This window comes from Juglans regia, chromosome 13, assembly GCF_001411555.2.
Source record: "Juglans regia cultivar Chandler chromosome 13, Walnut 2.0, whole genome shotgun sequence".
Lineage (NCBI taxonomy): Eukaryota > Viridiplantae > Streptophyta > Magnoliopsida > Fagales > Juglandaceae > Juglans > Juglans regia.
In genome coordinates, this window is record NC_049913.1 from 7,901,690 (window position 1) to 7,919,865 (window position 18,176).

The window sequence follows — 18,176 nt, forward strand, 5'->3', positions numbered from 1 at the left end:
CTCACACTCTGCACACCCACTTAAAAATATGTGATTTTATTTTTTTATCCTCATATTTCATATTAATTTGTAAGCTATCTATCCATCTCTGCTTATTTTCACCGATTTCTCAAGAGAAAAGATCCTTTAGTGATCACTCTACCCATTCCCATAAACTTTGTAATCTTTATTAAAGTTTATGAATATGTTTATTGTATTATTTGTTCTATTATTTCACATTGCATCCATGCATATGGTCGGTTCAACCGCCTGCCTTTAATTGTGCATATTTATTTGCTTTGCTTTATGGTTCCACATATTCTTCTTCCTTCTCTTCTTCTTCAGTCCCTTTCTCTCCATTTCCGCTGTTTATGGTATCAGAGCCATTCTGGTATCTAATTGTTGCATATTATTCTTCTTTTTTCTATCTTGTTTTGATCATCTTCTACCGGGTGCGGGAGTTTCTGCATTAGGTGGTCCAGTGTCGTGTCTGTGTTATAACAAGCACCTTTATAAGACCCGTTCCAGCCGTGGTAGGCGTCTAGGGCATACTAGGTGGACCGTGTATAACCAGCCAAGGTATAGTTCGCAGCCTCTTTGAGATGCAACCTTCCCTGTAGATTAGGATCAAAATCAGTTAGGATGAGGAGGAGTAATTCCTCAATTAGTTCCAGGACGACTTTGCCTCCTGATATTGTGAATGAAGAGGATTGCTCTTTTGGAGAAGAGCTATCTCCTGATCTAGGATCATGGAAGATCCCAGACATTAAACCCACTGATATTTACAAAACCACTTGGTTTAAAAATACTTTTTTGAATACTTTGAATGTTCGGACAGTCGAACAAACCTATAGTATATCTAAGTCCCAAGAAAAATGTTATCTCCTTAACAAGGAAGATATTAAAAAATACAGAAATGAGGGATTTAAGTATATCCATATAGGTTCTGTGCAAATTGCTGCTAAGCCTTTAACAAGGCTAGGCATCAATGCTTCTGTTCTTTTTTGTTTAAGAGATGGCAGATTCCTCGGGTTTGAGGATAGCATTCTCGGAATGGTCCAATCTTCTTTATCAGAAGGACCAGTCCACTTTGATTGTTTTCCAAATATTACACTCGCTTTAACTGATGAACATATTTTAAAATGTTTGATTCTAAATATTTTAACTTCTGGATATCATATGATTGAAGGAAGTAAACCTCTTGCTTTAATTTTCAGGGTTTATTATCGTCTTTTAAAAACGAATTTAGACCCAAAAGCCATTGCAAAACCTTCTGGAAAGCATACTCTCCTGATCCAGAGTAGCTCTTCAGATGTAGATATTAAAATTCCAAAAAGGATTTATTGGGATGATATTTCTCTTCCTAATGAATGGATTTTGGAACAAGAAATGCCTATGCCTCCTAAAAATATTGCTACGGGTGCTGATGTTGACATCATCAAGCAATATTTCAACGGAGATGTTAAAATTTCTTTTGATAAATCTGAGACCTCCAGTAGTAGAAGAAGGAATTCTTTTGCTGGTTCCAGATCTAGTTTTGTTGGCCCTGTTCAGAACAATCCAAGAAAGGATATTAATTTCCATCAATTTCTTGAGGATTCAGTAAGAACAGCCCAACCTGCTAAACCTGTTTTAAAAATGAAAGGAGTTTCTACCTCCTCTCAAGTTACTTCTGCTTTTTATTCTGCAAAAGGAGAAATTGATTCTTCACAAAATCAGAACATAAATGAAGAAGCCGACAAAGAAGATACGTCTTCTATGTCCCCAACTGCTTCAGATATGCAAGCCCCTGTTGCACCTGTTTTCTCCGTTCATCACAGTTTAAATGTTTTGAACAAATCTTTTGAATTTAATTTACCTGCTTTATTAAAAGATTTCGCTTCTTCTGAAAACAAACAAAGGCGAAAAGCCTATGTTGCAAAATTTTCAGATTTAGAAAAACAACGTGTCAAACGCAAATGGAGAGAAGAGATGAATAAGCTTCAACAGCATATTTCTCTCCTAGACTTTGCAGAAAATACTTATGTTTCAAAAAACACGTTGAATGTTGTTAAAAATGAATTTGTCAAAGAAGAAGGCAGAACTGTGATTCAATCCAGTCACCCTCCTTTAGATACTGTTGTTATCCCTTTTAAAGGATCGGAAGTAATTGCTTCTCCTTTCAAACTATCTGATACTATTGTTTCAAAGGATCCGGAAAAGGACAAGATTCTTAAAGAAACAAAAAAGATTATTTCTCAAAATAATTTCGCGAATCTTGCTCTTCAAACGATCGGAGAACAATTGGACTGGATTGAGGAAAAGATGGAGAAACCTGTTTTTACCACTCCTCCTATTTTTAGAAATGATCATCCTTTGGTCTTCCCTAAAGATCAGACAAAGAAAAAGATTGAAAAACCTTTGATTAGTTTACCCGAAGATAGGCCAAAAATCGATTTTAAAAATTCTCAGGCCAGAACTTTGGATAAAATTGATCAATTACTTACTGATCTAAAGAAAGAACAACCTTCTACCAGTACTCTTAATAGTAATGGTGATGGATTTATTCTTGAAGAAACTTCAGAAGAATCTCAACCTTCTACCAGTACTCTTAATAGTAATGGTGATGGATTTATTCTTGAAGAAACTTCAGAAGAATCTTCTAACGAAGAATCCTCTGAAGATAAGGATATTGATCTTATTGAAAAAAATTTCCAAAACCTGGAAATTGCCAGATTTACTTCAAAAGAACCCAAACCTATGAGTCTGACGAAGAATTGGTATTCCAGACCCACACCCCCTGATTTACAGTTTGAAGAAAAAGTTTTTCAAAACCAATCTTCTTACTCTGCTGACAAAGTTTACGAATGGAATATTGATGGATTCTCTGAACAAGAAATCATCAATACCATGAGTAAAATGTCAATGGTTGCTAATGCTTATATCAACAATAACATTAGACAACCAGATATCATTATTATTTTAACTCAAGGTTTTACCGGAGTTTTAAGGAACTGGTGGGATAAGTATCTAACCAGTGATGCTAGGGAATCCATCCAACATGCAGTAAAATGCAATAAGGAAGGATTACCTATTTTCGATGAATCTGTTGGGACTGCACATCCTGATAGCATCAACACTTTGATTTTTACTATTTTAAAACATTTTATTGGAACACCATCTAACGTAACTAGTCGTGTGAGCGACCAGTTAAATAATCTCAGATGTCATCAGATGTCAGATTATAGATGGTATCAAGATGTTTTTATTTCTCGAGTAATGCTTCGTGACGACAGTCAAAAGCCTTACTGGAAGGAGAAATTTATAGATGGATTACCTCGTTTGTTTGCCTACAAAGTCAAAGAAGAACTTACTGGTACTGATGGATTACTTAACTACGAAGAATACACCTATGGTGACATCTTCAGTGTTGTTAAGAAACTTGGTATTAGTATGTGCCATGATCAAAGAATGCTTCGAGAACAGATGAGAAATAGTAAGAAGGCCAAATACGAAATGGGCACCTTCTGTGAACAATTCGGTCTTCCTAGTATTGCTCCATCTAAAAGAAAGCACAAACTTGTTAAACCTCATGATGGTTTCAGGAGAAAACCCCGTGATGAATTTTATAAGAAATCTTATAAAAAACCATTTTCCAAATCCTTTCCAAAGAAAAGAAATTTTAAAAATTCCAAAAATGATTCTTCTGGAAAATGTTATTTATGTGGCAAGACTGGACATTTTGCTAACAAATGTCCCAAGAAAGCCAAAGCTTTTAAAAAGAAGCTTAGCCAGATGGATATTAATCCCAATGATAGAGAAGAACTGTTTCGACTCCTAGAAACAGATTCGTCTTCATCATCGGAGATTCTTGAGTACAGCTCTAGTGATTCAGAATATCACTCTGAAGCTAGTACTCCTGATCCCTCTGACTTAAAGCTGGGTTGCAATTGTAATTCTGCTTGTTGTAAGCCCCCTAGTAAGACAATCAATGTCTTAACTAAGGAGGAAGAAGAACAGAACCTTTTGCTAACCTTGATTTCCCAAATTACTGACCCTGAGCTTAAAGAAGAATACCTTCTAAAGCTAAAGAAGTCTATGCTCCGAAAGGATCCTAGACCTTCTATTCAAAGGGTTAATTTTCAAGAAACCTTGGAAAGATTTTCAAAGAAAAAATCCAAGAGTATTTCCATTTCTGATTTACAATTTGAAATAAATTCTGTCAAAAAAGAAATCCAAGATCTCAAGTCTGAAGTAAACAACCTCAAATCTGAGAACGAAGTTTTAAGACAAGAATTTTTATTAATCAAGATTGACAAACAACTTGATCATGATATCCCTTCTGATAATGAGCAAACTGAGGCTGGTTCTAGTCAACAGGGCTCCCCTACTGACAACCAGATTTGTTTAATTCGTCATACTATTCCTCCTAAATGGTTTTCACGAGTTAATATTATTGTTGCTCATGATTTTCAATTCTCTGTTGTTGCTATGATTGATTCCGGATCAGACTTGAATTGCATTCAAGAATGACTCATTCCTAGTAAGTATTTTGAAAAATCTACTGAAAGATTATTCTCGGCAAATGGTTCAAAGATGACCATTAATTATGAGCTCAATAATGCTCATGTTTGCCAAGATAACATTTGTTTTCGGATTCCCTCTGTTTTAGTCAAAAACATGTCTGACAAAGTAATTTTGGGAATCCCTTTTATCTCTTCCTTATACCCTTTCATGACTGAAAAAGATGGTATCACTACCGACCCTTTTGGTCAGAAAGTAAAGTTTCACTTTGCTTCCCGTTTTGAAATTGATTCGGATAAAAGTAAGAAATCTTTGTTCTTAGCAAAACAAAAACATCTGAATTTCCTCCAGCAGGAAATTAGGTACAAAAAGATTTCTGAACAGCTATCCAATTCTATTTTAATTTCAAAAATTGATGCTTTCAACAAACGTTTAATTACAGATGTTTGTTCTGATTTACCCAATGCTTTCTGGTATAGGAAGAAACATATAGTTTCTCTCCCATACATTAAAGGGTTTAATGAAGCCAATATTCCAACAAAAGCCAATTCTATTCAGATGAATAGCAAAACGCTGGAATACTGCCAAAAGGAGATAAATGATCTTCGTAATAAAGGCATTATCAGGAATAGCAAGTCACCTTGGTCATGTCCTGCTTTTTATGTCCAGAAAAATGCCGAACTAGAAAGAGGTACCCCTCGTCTTGTTATTAATTACAAACCCTTGAACAAAGTCTTAGAGTGGATTAGATACCCTATTCCCAATAAACAAGACTTAATTCATAGGTTGAGCGATGCTGTAGTCTTCTCCAAATTTGACCTTAAGTCCGGTTTTTGGCAAATCCAAATAGCCGAGTCAGACAGGTATAAGACTGCTTTTGTTACCCCTTTCGGTCATTTCGAATGGAACGTCATGCCTTTTGGTTTAAAAAACGCTCCTTCTGAATTCCAAAATATTATGAATGATATTTTCAATTCATTCTCTACTTTCACCATTGTCTATATTGACGATGTTCTTGTTTTTTCCAAATCTATTGATGAACACTGGAAACATTTGCAAGCGTTTCTTGATATCATTAGATTCAATGGTCTTGTTGTCTCGGCAACAAAAATTAAATTGTTTCAGACCAAGATTAGATTCCTTGGTTATGACATCTCTGAAGGCAAAATCAGGCCAATCCAAAGAGCTATCGAATTTGCTGACAAATTCCCTGATGTCATCCTTGATAAAAATCAATTGCAGAGATTCTTAGGATCTCTCAATTATGTTGCTGATTTCTACAAGGATATGAGGAAACAATGTCGTCCTTTGTTCAAACGACTCCTTTCCAATCCTCCTCCTTGGACAGAAATTCATACTAATTTAGTAAGGAAAATTAAGGCACATGTCAAAACTCTTCCGTGCCTTGGTATCCCTACTTCCGATTCTTTCAAAATTGTGCAAACCGATGCCTCCGACATTGGTTATGGGGGCATTCTGAAACAATGTGTTTCACCAGGTTCATCTGAACAAATTGTTCGCTTCCATTCTGGAACCTGGAATCCTGCACAAGAAAATTATAGTACTATTAAAAAAGAAATTTTGGCTATAGTACTATGCATTTCCAAATTCCAATCTGACCTTTTAAATCAAAAGTTTCTGGTCAGAATTGACTGCATATCTGCAAAATCTGTTTTAGAAAAAGATGTTAAAAACATTGCATCAAAACATATTTTTGCACGATGGCAAGGTATTTTAAGTATTTTTGATTTTGATATTGAATATATCAAAGGCACAAAAATTTTTATCCCTGACTTTCTCACCCGTGAATTTTTGCAGAAACCTCACCATGGCCAGCAAAAAGAAACCCCGAGAGAGAGAAAAAAAGGTGAATCCACCACCACCAATGCCCAGTATAAACCTCATCAAGAATGAGGCTGGATCTGCTTCCACCAGTGCTGCCTCCACAGCACTTGATATTGCCAACAGATTCCAACCACTTGGCAAACCAATTCAACCACAGACCTTTTCGTCTGCGGTAATTACTTCTTTTGACCCATATGCGAAAGCAATTGAGTCAAAACCTATTCCTATTACTCCTCAATTTTTCCTCCCAAAAGGAAAAGCTGAGTTCTTGAAAAAGAATTTTGTTTCTTATCTGTTTCATATCGAGCCCAACAGCACGATATTTACAGATCCCTTCAAAATTTCCTCTTCATATTTTCCTCCTCTTTTTCACTGGATCCCTGAAGATTTCTCAAAAAATCTCCAGTTTTATTCCAGTATTTTAATACAAACAAATTCGTTGGTTATCAAACCCATTCCTGACAAGTTTGATCCCAACAAATTAATTTACCACAGTGCCTATATTCACAAAGTCATCACTCAGGCAGAATGGGGATCTTCCCCCTATTTTACCAAAAAACTTGACTTAATAGACACTGCTTTCTCTTATTTTGACTACATTGATGCTTGGAAGCGCTTCATGTTCTTCCAAACTCCTGCTATGGACCATTCCTGGTTCTTTTGTTTTGACAAGAAATTCAAAGGACATCTCCCACTTTGGTTCATCCAATGGTGGAACCAATATGGATATGCTCCTGAAATACTTCCTGATGAGCTCTTCAAAGCTTATCAACAATTTTCAAAAGTCGTTGGTCCAACCCTGGATCAACACTCCAGAAAATTTCACCATACTTTACTTTTCTGTAAAAAATACCACTTCCCGTGGATTTTAAAATGGAATTATGAAAGAAATGGTGATGTTATGACACGAGTTTATTTCACAAAATGGTGGGATAAATTTGCGTATGTCCAAAAAATTGTTGATTTCCTGATCAGAGATTTTCCCCAGTCTGCTCCAAATTTGCAGAATATTACGGAATTTCCACAGATCATGACTGCCCCATCCAAAGGACCTGAATACTGTTTTAAAATGTAAAAATCAAAGTGTTTATGGTATCAGAGCCATTCTGGTATCTAATTGTTGCATATTATTCTTCTTTTTTCTATCTTGTTTTGATCATCTTCTACCGGGTGCGGGAGTTTCTGCATTAGGTGGTCCAGTGTCGTGTCTGTGTTATAACAAGCACCTTTATAAGACCCGTTCCAGCCGTGGTAGGCGTCTAGGGCATACTAGGTGGACCGTGTATAACCAGCCAAGGTATAGTTCGCAGCCTCTTTGAGATGCAACCTTCCCTGTAGATTAGGATCAAAATCAGTTAGGATGAGGAGGAGTAATTCCTCAATTAGTTCCAGGACGACTTTGCCTCCTGATATTGTGAATGAAGAGGATTGCTCTTTTGGAGAAGAGCTATCTCCTGATCTAGGATCATGGAAGATCCCAGACATTAAACCCACTGATATTTACAAAACCACTTGGTTTAAAAATACTTTTTTGAATACTTTGAATGTTCGGACAGTCGAACAAACCTATAGTATATCTAAGTCCCAAGAAAAATGTTATCTCCTTAACAAGGAAGATATTAAAAAATACAGAAATGAGGGATTTAAGTATATCCATATAGGTTCTGTGCAAATTGCTGCTAAGCCTTTAACAAGGCTAGGCATCAATGCTTCTGTTCTTTTTTGTTTAAGAGATGGCAGATTCCTCGGGTTTGAGGATAGCATTCTCGGAATGGTCCAATCTTCTTTATCAGAAGGACCAGTCCACTTTGATTGTTTTCCAAATATTACACTCGCTTTAACTGATGAACATATTTTAAAATGTTTGATTCTAAATATTTTAACTTCTGGATATCATATGATTGAAGGAAGTAAACCTCTTGCTTTAATTTTCAGGGTTTATTATCGTCTTTTAAAAACGAATTTAGACCCAAAAGCCATTGCAAAACCTTCTGGAAAGCATACTCTCCTGATCCAGAGTAGCTCTTCAGATGTAGATATTAAAATTCCAAAAAGGATTTATTGGGATGATATTTCTCTTCCTAATGAATGGATTTTGGAACAAGAAATGCCTATGCCTCCTAAAAATATTGCTACGGGTGCTGATGTTGACATCATCAAGCAATATTTCAACGGAGATGTTAAAATTTCTTTTGATAAATCTGAGACCTCCAGTAGTAGAAGAAGGAATTCTTTTGCTGGTTCCAGATCTAGTTTTGTTGGCCCTGTTCAGAACAATCCAAGAAAGGATATTAATTTCCATCAATTTCTTGAGGATTCAGTAAGAACAGCCCAACCTGCTAAACCTGTTTTAAAAATGAAAGGAGTTTCTACCTCCTCTCAAGTTACTTCTGCTTTTTATTCTGCAAAAGGAGAAATTGATTCTTCACAAAATCAGAACATAAATGAAGAAGCCGACAAAGAAGATACGTCTTCTATGTCCCCAACTGCTTCAGATATGCAAGCCCCTGTTGCACCTGTTTTCCCCGTTCATCACAGTTTAAATGTTTTGAACAAATCTTTTGAAATTGATTTACCTGCTTTATTAAAAGATTTCGCTTCTTCTGAAAACAAACAAAGGCGAAAAGCCTATGTTGCAAAATTTTCAGATTTAGAAAAACAACGTGTCAAACGCAAATGGAGAGAAGAGATGAATAAGCTTCAACAGCATATTTCTCTCCTAGACTTTGCAGAAAATACTTATGTTTCAAAAAACACGTTGAATGTTGTTAAAAATGAATTTGTCAAAGAAGAAGGCAGAACTGTGATTCAATCCAGTCACCCTCCTTTAGATACTGTTGTTATCCCTTTTAAAGGATCGGAAGTAATTGCTTCTCCTTTCAAACTATCTGATACTATTGTTTCAAAGGATCCGGAAAAGGACAAGATTCTTAAAGAAACAAAAAAGATTATTTCTCAAAATAATTTCGCGAATCTTGCTCTTCAAACGATCGGAGAACAATTGGACTGGATTGAGGAAAAGATGGAGAAACCTGTTTTTACCACTCCTCCTATTTTTAGAAATGATCATCCTTTGGTCTTCCCTAAAGATCAGACAAAGAAAAAGATTGAAAAACCTTTGATTAGTTTACCCGAAGATAGGCCAAAAATCGATTTTAAAAATTCTCAGGCCAGAACTTTGGATAAAATTGATCAATTACTTACTGATCTAAAGAAAGAACAACCTTCTACCAGTACTCTTAATAGTAATGGTGATGGATTTATTCTTGAAGAAACTTCAGAAGAATCTCAACCTTCTACCAGTACTCTTAATAGTAATGGTGATGGATTTATTCTTGAAGAAACTTCAGAAGAATCTTCTAACGAAGAATCCTCTGAAGATAAGGATATTGATCTTATTGAAAAAAATTTCCAAAACCTGGAAATTGCCAGATTTACTTCAAAAGAACCCAAACCTATGAGTCTGACGAAGAATTGGTATTCCAGACCCACACCCCCTGATTTACAGTTTGAAGAAAAAGTTTTTCAAAACCAATCTTCTTACTCTGCTGACAAAGTTTACGAATGGAATATTGATGGATTCTCTGAACAAGAAATCATCAATACCATGAGTAAAATGTCAATGGTTGCTAATGCTTATATCAACAATAACATTAGACAACCAGATATCATTATTATTTTAACTCAAGGTTTTACCGGAGTTTTAAGGAACTGGTGGGATAAGTATCTAACCAGTGATGCTAGGGAATCCATCCAACATGCAGTAAAATGCAATAAGGAAGGATTACCTATTTTCGATGAATCTGTTGGGACTGCACATCCTGATAGCATCAACACTTTGATTTTTACTATTTTAAAACATTTTATTGGAACACCATCTAACGTAACTAGTCGTGTGAGCGACCAGTTAAATAATCTCAGATGTCATCAGATGTCAGATTATAGATGGTATCAAGATGTTTTTATTTCTCGAGTAATGCTTCGTGACGACAGTCAAAAGCCTTACTGGAAGGAGAAATTTATAGATGGATTACCTCGTTTGTTTGCCTACAAAGTCAAAGAAGAACTTACTGGTACTGATGGATTACTTAACTACGAAGAATACACCTATGGTGACATCTTCAGTGTTGTTAAGAAACTTGGTATTAGTATGTGCCATGATCAAAGAATGCTTCGAGAACAGATGAGAAATAGTAAGAAGGCCAAATACGAAATGGGCACCTTCTGTGAACAATTCGGTCTTCCTAGTATTGCTCCATCTAAAAGAAAGCACAAACTTGTTAAACCTCATGATGGTTTCAGGAGAAAACCCCGTGATGAATTTTATAAGAAATCTTATAAAAAACCATTTTCCAAATCCTTTCCAAAGAAAAGAAATTTTAAAAATTCCAAAAATGATTCTTCTGGAAAATGTTATTTATGTGGCAAGACTGGACATTTTGCTAACAAATGTCCCAAGAAAGCCAAAGCTTTTAAAAAGAAGCTTAGCCAGATGGATATTAATCCCAATGATAGAGAAGAACTGTTTCGACTCCTAGAAACAGATTCGTCTTCATCATCGGAGATTCTTGAGTACAGCTCTAGTGATTCAGAATATCACTCTGAAGCTAGTACTCCTGATCCCTCTGACTTAAAGCTGGGTTGCAATTGTAATTCTGCTTGTTGTAAGCCCCCTAGTAAGACAATCAATGTCTTAACTAAGGAGGAAGAAGAACAGAACCTTTTGCTAACCTTGATTTCCCAAATTACTGACCCTGAGCTTAAAGAAGAATACCTTCTAAAGCTAAATAAGTCTATGCTCCGAAAGGATCCTAGACCTTCTATTCAAAGGGTTAATTTTCAAGAAACCTTGGAAAGATTTTCAAAGAAAAAATCCAAGAGTATTTCCATTTCTGATTTACAATTTGAAATAAATTCTGTCAAAAAAGAAATCCAAGATCTCAAGTCTGAAGTAAACAACCTCAAATCTGAGAACGAAGTTTTAAGACAAGAATTTTTATTAATCAAGATTGACAAACAACTTGATCATGATATCCCTTCTGATAATGAGCAAACTGAGGCTGGTTCTAGTCAACAGGGCTCCCCTACTGACAACCAGATTTGTTTAATTCGTCATACTATTTCTCCTAAATGGTTTTCACGAGTTAATATTATTGTTGCTCATGATTTTCAATTCTCTGTTGTTGCTATGATTGATTCCGGATCAGACTTGAATTGCATTCAAGAAGGACTCATTCCTAGTAAGTATTTTGAAAAATCTACTGAAAGATTATTCTCGGCAAATGGTTCAAAGATGACCATTAATTATGAGCTCAATAATGCTCATGTTTGCCAAGATAACATTTGTTTTCGGATTCCCTCTGTTTTAGTCAAAAACATGTCTGACAAAGTAATTTTGGGAATCCCTTTTATCTCTTCCTTATACCCTTTCATGACTGAAAAAGATGGTATCACTACCGACCATTTTGGTCAGAAAGTAAAGTTTCACTTTGCTTCCCGTTTTGAAATTGATTCGGATAAAAGTAAGAAATCTTTGTTCTTAGCAAAACAAAAACATCTGAATTTCCTCCAGCAGGAAATTAGGTACAAAAAGATTTCTGAACAGCTATCCAATTCTATTTTAATTTCAAAAATTGATGCTTTCAACAAACGTTTAATTACAGATGTTTGTTCTGATTTACCCAATGCTTTCTGGTATAGGAAGAAACATATAGTTTCTCTCCCATACATTAAAGGGTTTAATGAAGCCAATATTCCAACAAAAGCCAATTCTATTCAGATGAATAGCAAAACGCTGGAATACTGCCAAAAGGAGATAAATGATCTTCGTAATAAAGGCATTATCAGGAATAGCAAGTCACCTTGGTCATGTCCTGCTTTTTATGTCCAGAAAAATGCCGAACTAGAAAGAGGTACCCCTCGTCTGGTTATTAATTACAAACCCTTGAACAAAGTCTTAGAGTGGATTAGATACCCTATTCCCAATAAACAAGACTTAATTCATAGGTTGAGCGATGCTGTAGTCTTCTCCAAATTTGACCTTAAGTCCGGTTTTTGGCAAATCCAAATAGCCGAGTCAGATAGGTATAAGACTGCTTTTGTTACCCCTTTCGGTCATTTCGAATGGAACGTCATGCCTTTTGGTTTAAAAAACGCTCCTTCTGAATTCCAAAATATTATGAATGATATTTTCAATTCATTCTCTACTTTCACCATTGTCTATATTGACGATGTTCTTGTTTTTTCCAAATCTATTGATGAACACTGGAAACATTTGCAAGCGTTTCTTGATATCATTAGATTCAATGGTCTTGTTGTCTCGGCAACAAAAATTAAATTGTTTCAGACCAAGATTAGATTCCTTGGTTATGACATCTCTGAAGGCAAAATCAGGCCAATCCAAAGAGCTATCGAATTTGCTGACAAATTCCCTGATGTCATCCTTGATAAAAATCAATTGCAGAGATTCTTAGGATCTCTCAATTATGTTGCTGATTTCTACAAGGATATGAGGAAACAATGTCGTCCTTTGTTCAAACGACTCATTTCCAATCCTCCTCCTTGGACAGAAATTCATACTAATTTAGTAAGGAAAATTAAGGCACATGTCAAAACTCTTCCGTGCCTTGGTATCCCTACTTCCGATTCTTTCAAAATTGTGCAAACCGATGCCTCCGACATTGGTTATGGGGGCATTCTGAAACAATGTGTTTCACCAGGTTCATCTGAACAAATTGTTCGCTTCCATTCTGGAACCTGGAATCCTGCACAAGAAAATTATAGTACTATTAAAAAAGAAATTTTGGCTATAGTACTATGCATTTCCAAATTCCAATCTGACCTTTTAAATCAAAAGTTTCTGGTTAGAATTGACTGCATATCTGCAAAATCTGTTTTAGAAAAAGATGTTAAAAACATTGCATCAAAACATATTTTTGCACGATGGCAAGGTATTTTAAGTATTTTTGATTTTGATATTGAATATATCAAAGGCACAAAAAATTTTATCCCTGACTTTCTCACCCGTGAATTTTTGCAGAAACCTCACCATGGCCAGCAAAAAGAAACCCCGAGAGAGAGAAAAAAAGGTGAATCCACCACCACCAATGCCCAGTATAAACCTCATCAAGAATGAGGCTGGATCTGCTTCCACCAGTGCTGCCTCCACAGCACTTGATATTGCCAACAGATTCCAACCACTTGGCAAACCAATTCAACCACAGACCTTTTCGTCTGCGGTAATTACTTCTTTTGACCCATATGCGAAAGCAATTGAGTCAAAACCTATTCCTATTACTCCTCAATTTTTCCTCCCAAAAGGAAAAGCTGAGTTCTTGAAAAAGAATTTTGTTTCTTATCTGTTTCATATCGAGCCCAACAGCACGATATTTACAGATCCCTTCAAAATTTCCTCTTCATATTTTCCTCCTCTTTTTCACTGGATCCCTGAAGATTTCTCAAAAAATCTCCAGTTTTATTCCAGTATTTTAATACAAACAAATTCGTTGGTTATCAAACCCATTCCTGACAAGTTTGATCCCAACAAATTAATTTACCACAGTGCCTATATTCACAAAGTCATCACTCAGGCAGAATGGGGATCTTCCCCCTATTCTACCAAAAAACTTGACTTAATAGACACTGCTTTCTCTTATTTTGACTACATTGATGCTTGGAAGCGCTTCATGTTCTTCCAAACTCCTGCTATGGACCATTCCTGGTTCTTTTGTTTTGACAAGAAATTCAAAGGACACCTCCCACTTTGGTTCATCCAATGGTGGAACCAATATGGATATGCTCCTGAAATACTTCCTGATGAGCTCTTCAAAGCTTATCAACAATTTTCAAAAGTCGTTGGTCCAACCCTGGATCAACACTCCAGAAAATTTCACCATACTTTACTTTTCTGTAAAAAATACCACTTCCCGTGGATTTTAAAATGGAATTATGAAAGAAATGGTGATGTTATGACACGAGTTTATTTCACAAAATGGTGGGATAAATTTGCGTATGTCCAAAAAATTGTTGATTTCCTGATCAGAGATTTTCCCCAGTCTGCTCCAAATTTGCAGAATATTACGGAATTTCCACAGATCATGACTGCCCCATCCAAAGGACCTGAATACCCACTATTACTTCAGGCCCCTACTCCTCCACCAAAGTCCGAGGGGGGGAAGGATAAGGACAAAGAAAAGGATAGTTCTTCCAGCAAATCCTCCAAGTCCAAGAAGAAAACAGATTCACTCTTCGACAGACTTAATAAAAAGGATTTAATCAACATTTTAAAAGAAGAATTATCAAAGTCTCAAAGCAAGTCTGAAAATGACTCAGACACAGCATCAGAGGCTTCATACAGCAATTTCTTCGGTAATTCCGGATTTGTCGGGATAGACACAGATGAAGAATAAATGCTACCTACTTTCGGCAGAAGGTACCACTTCTGTCAACTACTACTTGAGTTCAAAGAGGACCGGACCCACCAGTCCCCTTTATGCTTTATCGTTTTGTGCCAAAAAGCAGCTTCAGCCGCCAGACACAATGATGACACCCGTGGATAAATAATAACACTGTTCACCCACGGATTTACTTTCTGCTTTTATTTTCCCGTGCTTCAACAGTAAAATGACAACTGTGAGTCACGGATCCCATGTAAATAGGAACTCCTTCATCTATAAAAGGAGAACCTTGTTTCATTTCTAGGCAGAGACAATTTAGCGAAAACCCATATTGTAAGCTATCTATCCATCTCTGCTTATTTTCACCGATTTCTCAAGAGAAAAGATCCTTTAGTGATCACTCTACCCATTCCCATAAACTTTGTAATCTTTATTAAAGTTTATGAATATGTTTATTGTATTATTTGTTCTATTATTTCACATTGCATCCATGCATATGGTCGGTTCAACCGCCTGCCTTTAATTGTGCATATTTATTTGCTTTGCTTTATGGTTCCACATATTCTTCTTCCTTCTCTTCTTCTTCAGTCCCTTTCTCTCCATTTCAAACAGATTTTGCAGATATGCAGTCAATTCTAACCAGAAACTTTTGATTTAAAAGGTCAGATTGGAATTTGGAAATGCATAGTACTATAGCCAAAATTTCTTTTTTAATAGTACTATAATTTTCTTGTGCAGGATTCCAGGTTCCAGAATGGAAGCGAACAATTTGTTCAGATGAACCTGGTGAAACACATTGTTTCAGAATGCCCCCATAACCAATGTCGGAGGCATCGGTTTGCACAATTTTGAAAGAATCGGAAGTAGGAATACCAAGGCACGGAAGAGTTTTGACATGTGCCTTAATTTTCCTTACTAAATTAGTATGAATTTCTGTCCAAGGAGGAGGATTGGAAAGGAGTCGTTTGAACAAAGGACGACATTGTTTCCTCATATCCTTGTAGAAATCAGCAACATAATTGAGAGATCCTAAGAATCTCTGCAATTGATTTTTATCAAGGATGACATCAGGGAATTTGTCAGCAAATTCGATAGCTCTTTGGATTGGCCTGATTTTGCCTTCAGAGATGTCATAACCAAGGAATCTAATCTTGGTCTGAAACAATTTAATTTTTGTTGCCGAGACAACAAGACCATTGAATCTAATGATATCAAGAAACGCTTGCAAATGTTTCCAGTGTTCATCAATAGATTTGGAAAAAACAAGAACATCGTCAATATAGACAATGGTGAAAGTAGAGAATGAATTGAAAATATCATTCATAATATTTTGGAATTCAGAAGGAGCGTTTTTTAAACCAAAAGGCATGACGTTCCATTCGAAATGACCGAAAGGGGTAACAAAAGCAGTCTTGTACCTATCTGACTCGGCTATTTGGATTTGCCAAAAACCGGACTTAAGGTCAAATTTGGAGAAGACTACAGCATCGCTCAACCTATGAATTAAGTCTTGTTTATTGGGGATAGGGTATCTAATCCACTCTAAGACTTTGTTCAAGGGTTTGTAATTAATAACCAGACGAGGGGTACCTCTTTCTAGTTCGGCATTTTTCTGGACATAAAAAGCAGGACATGACCAAGGTGACTTGCTATTCCTGATAATGCCTTTATTACGAAGATCATTTATCTCCTTTTGGCAGTATTCCAGCGTTTTGCTATTCATCTGAATAGAATTGGCTTTTGTTGGAATATTGGCTTCATTAAACCCTTTAATGTATGGGAGAGAAACTATATGTTTCTTCCTATACCAGAAAGCATTGGGTAAATCAGAACAAACATCTGTAATTAAACGTTTGTTGAAAGCATCAATTTTTGAAATTAAAATAGAATTGGATAGCTGTTCAGAAATCTTTTTGTACCTAATTTCCTGCTGGAGGAAATTCAGATGTTTTTGTTTTGCTAAGAACAAAGATTTCTTACTTTTATCCGAATCAATTTCAAAACGGGAAGCAAAGTGAAACTTTACTTTCTGACCAAAATGGTCGGTAGTGATACCATCTTTTTCAGTCATGAAAGGGTATAAGGAAGAGATAAAAGGGATTCCCAAAATTACTTTGTCAGACATGTTTTTGACTAAAACAGAGGGAATCCGAAAACAAATGTTATCTTGGCAAACATGAGCATTATTGAGCTCATAATTAATGGTCATCTTTGAACCATTTGCCGAGAATAATCTTTCAGTAGATTTTTCAAAATACTTACTAGGAATGAGTCCTTCTTGAATGCAATTCAAGTCTGATCCGGAATCAATCATAGCAACAACAGAGAATTGAAAATCATGAGCAACAATAATATTAACTAGTGAAAACCATTTAGGAGAAATAGTATGACGAATTAAACAAATCTGGTTGTCAGTAGGGGAGCCCTGTTGACTAGAACCAGCCTCAGTTTGCTCATTATCAGAAGGGATATCATGATCAAGTTGTTTGTCAATCTTGATTAATAAAAATTCTTGTCTTAAAACTTCGTTCTCAGATTTGAGGTTGTTTACTTCAGACTTGAGATCTTGGATTTCTTTTTTGACAGAATTTATTTCAAATTGTAAATCAGAAATGGAAATACTCTTGGATTTTTTCTTTGAAAATCTTTCCAAGGTTTCTTGAAAATTAACCCTTTGAATAGAAGGTCTAGGATCCTTTCGGAGCATAGACTTATTTAGCTTTAGAAGGTATTCTTCTTTAAGCTCAGGGTCAGTAATTTGGGAAATCAAGGTTAGCAAAAGGTTCTGTTCTTCTTCCTCCTTAGTTAAGACATTGATTGTCTTACTAGGGGGCTTACAACAAGCAGAATTACAATTGCAACCCAGCTTTAAGTCAGAGGGATCAGGAGTACTAGCTTCAGAGTGATATTCTGAATCACTAGAGCTGTACTCAAGAATCTCCGATGATGAAGACGAATCTGTTTCTAGGAGTCGAAACAGTTCTTCTCTATCATTGGGATTAATATCCATCTGGCTAAGCTTCTTTTTAAAAGCTTTGGCTTTCTTGGGACATTTGTTAGCAAAATGTCCAGTCTTGCCACATAAATAACATTTTCCAGAAGAATCATTTTTGGAATTTTTAAAATTTCTTTTCTTTGGAAAGGATTTGGAAAATGGTTTTTTATAAGATTTCTTATAAAATTCATCACGGGGTTTTCTCCTGAAACCATCATGAGGTTTAACAAGTTTGTGCTTTCTTTTAGATGGAGCAATACTAGGAAGACCGAATTGTTCACAGAAGGTGCCCATTTCGTATTTGGCCTTCTTACTATTTCTCATCTGTTCTCGAAGCATTCTTTGATCATGGCACATACTAATACCAAGTTTCTTAACAACACTGAAGATGTCACCATAGGTGTATTCTTCGTAGTTAAGTAATCCATCAGTACCAGTAAGTTCTTCTTTGACTTTGT